The 3,144-nt window shown below is 41.4% G+C and overlaps 1 pseudogene; it reads left to right on the top strand.

The window, feature by feature from the left end:
* Positions 1 to 1,082: 1,082 nt before the first annotated feature.
* LOC100345393 (small ribosomal subunit protein RACK1-like) lies at positions 1,083 to 2,007 on the top strand (annotated as a pseudogene).
* Positions 2,008 to 3,144: the final 1,137 nt, after the last annotated feature.

Genomic DNA, 3,144 nt, shown 5'->3' with positions numbered 1-3,144 from the left:
AGCCACACCTGCACACACATCTGGACATGTGTTGCAAAATGCAAGTATTCCAGCAAGTCCTGTTTACAAAAGAAGAATTAGGCTACAAGCTACATTTGCAAAAGAAAAAAAGTGAAAAAAAGCAACCCTAGGAGATACCAATAAGTCATTCCATGGATGCATAAAAACAAACATAGAAAAACAGGCAACATGAATAAAAAAGATATGACTCCCCAAAGGAATCAGTATTAGACAGTGAAGATGAAGAGATGGATAAAATGCCTGAAAAGAATTACTGTAAGATTACTCAAAAACACAGAGAAACAGTTATATGAAATACAGAAATTTGTACATGGCATGAATGAAAAATTTTGCAGGAAGATATATTAAACAAAAAATCAAACTGAAATATTAGAAATAAAGAATTCTATCTGTCAAATAAGAAACATGGTAGAAAGCCTTAACAACATAATCAGTGAGGCTAAAGAAAGAACATGGAAGGTAAAAGACAAATCTTGTGTAATATCTCACTCAAAGGAAAAAGAAGAAAAAATTTAGAAAAACAGAAAAGTGTTAGATACCTATGGGATACTATCAAAAGACCAAATATACATGTCTTAGGAGTTCCTGAAGAAATGGAAAAACATAATGACTTAGAAAATTTATTCAACAGAATAACAACAAAAAAATCTCACTAATTTGAAGAACAATTTGGACATCCAATTATAGAAAATTCATAGAACTCCAAGTAGGCATGATCAGAAAAGGTCTTCACTCCCACGACACATTACAGCCAAACTTTTAAAAGTAAAACATAAAATATCCTAAAATATGCAAGAGAATTCCAGATTTCCTTTAAAATATCTCAAATCAGATTGAAAAATTTGTCATCAGAAACCCCGCAGACTAGAAGATAGAGTGCAAGACCTGATGAAAAATACCATCAATCTAGAGCACTGTACTCAACAAAACTCACATTAGAAAATGAAGGTGAAAAAAGAAGTTTTTCCTTGCAGGGCCGCGGTGAGAATGGCAGCACTGCTGGCCTCTCTGTGCTATCCAGTGCCATTCTCGTCGCTGTGGCGACACTCACACCCGCTGCCACCATAACTGAGCAGATGACCCTTCGTGGCACTCACAAGAGCCACAATGGCTGGGTTACCCAGATTGCTATCACCCCGCAGTTCCCGGATGTGATACTGTCCGCCTCTCAAGACAAGACCATCATCATGTGGAAGCTGACTAGGGATGAAACCAACTATGGCAACAAGCAGCGAGCTCTTCAGGGTCACTCCCACTTCGTTAATGAAATGGTCATATATTCAGATGGCCAGTTTGCCCTCTCAGGTTCCTGCGACGGAACACTTTGCCTCTGGGGTCTCACAACGGGCACCACCACAAGACGATTTGTAGGCCATACCAAAGATGTACTGAGTGTTGCCTTCTCCTCTGATAACCATCAGATTGTCTCTGGATTCTGAGATAAAACCATCAAGTTATAGAATACTCTGGGTGTATGCAAATACACTGTCCAGGATGAGAGCCATTCAGAGTGGGTATCTTGTGTCTTCTCACCCAACAGAAGCAATCCTATCATTGTCTCCAGTGACTGGGACAAGCTAGTAAAGGTATGGAATCTGGCTAACTGCAAGCTGAAGACTAACCATATTGGCCACACCAGTTATCTGAACACTGTGACAGTGTCTCCAGATGCACCCCTTTGTGCTTCTGAAGGCAAGGATGGGCAGGCCATGCTATGGGATCTCAATGAAGGCAAACACCTTTATACTTTAGATGGAGGAGACATCATCAATGCTCTGTGCCACCACAGGTCCTAGCATCAAGATCTGGGACTTAGAAGGCAAGATCATCGTAGATGAATTGAAGCAAGAAGTTGCAAGGTAGAGCCACCCCAGTGTACATCTGTGGCCTGGTCTGCTGATGGCCAGACCCTGTTTGCTGGCTACACAGACAACCTGGTACGAGCATGGCAGGTGACCATCAGCACCCGCTAAGCACTTTTGGCATGACTTTAACAATAAGTTGACTTTGACTTATATATATTTCACTTGCTTTTGATTATGTCAGGAGTTTTGAGGGTAAATATTTGGAATGCCGCTTGGAATCTGCACCCCATATCAGAGTGCCTCATTCTAGCCCCAGCTCCTGCATTTCCAATCCTGTTTTCCTGGGAAAGCATCAGATAATGGCTTAAGTACTTGAGTTCCCACCCCCGACATGGGAGACCCAGATTCAATTCTGGACTCTTGTTTGGCCTCACCTAGCCCTGGCTGTTGAGAGCATTTGGAGTTGGAACAAGCAAATGGCAGTATTGTCTCTGTCTCTCCCTCTCCCTCTCCCTCTTCACCCCCCTCTCCATCATCCCTTTCCATCTCCAAGACAAACAAAAAATGAAAGAATTTGTTACCACCTGGCTAGCCTTACAAATGATACTAAAGGATGTAACACACACAGAAACTAAGGGAGATGATGAGCATCATGAAAGAATGTGAAAGCAAAAAACCTAGTAAAGGTACAAAGGGGATCCAAAACAAACAATAGAAATATTTATGTTACAATGTCAGGGTCAATTCATTGCTTATCAATAATAATGTTGCATGCAAATGGATTAAATGTCCCAATTAAGGGGCCAGCGCTGTGATGCAGTGGGTTAAAGCCCTGGCCGGAAGTGCCGGCATCCCATATGGGTGCTGGTTCTAGTCCCGGCTGCTCCTCTTCTGATCCAGCTCTCTGCTGTGGCCTGGGAAAGCAGTATAAGATGGCCCAAGTCCTTGGGTCCCTGCACCCATGTGGGAGACCCGGAAGAAACTCCTGGCTCCTGGCTTCAGATCAGCACAGCTCCAGCTGTTGTGCCATCTGGGGAGTTAACCAGCAGATGGAAGACCTCTCTCTCTGTCTCTACCTCTCTCTCTTTCTCTTTCAAATAAATAAAATAAATCTTAAATAAAATCCCAATTAAAACATACAGACTGGTTGAATGGATCAATGAACAAAACCTGTCTATATTCTGTCTAAAAATACACCCCTCACTAAAAAAGTTACACACAAACTGAAAGTGAAAAGATGAAAAAAAAGTATTTTTAAAAATGTAAATAAAAAAGAGCAGGAGTAGTTATCTTCAGAGAAGACAAATATATTTTAATA

The sequence above is a fragment of the Oryctolagus cuniculus genome, chromosome 1 (assembly GCF_964237555.1).
Source record: "Oryctolagus cuniculus chromosome 1, mOryCun1.1, whole genome shotgun sequence".
Taxonomy (NCBI): Eukaryota; Metazoa; Chordata; class Mammalia; order Lagomorpha; family Leporidae; genus Oryctolagus; species Oryctolagus cuniculus.
Note: the sequence above shows the minus strand (reverse complement) of the source record. Positions and strands in the feature narration are given on the sequence as shown.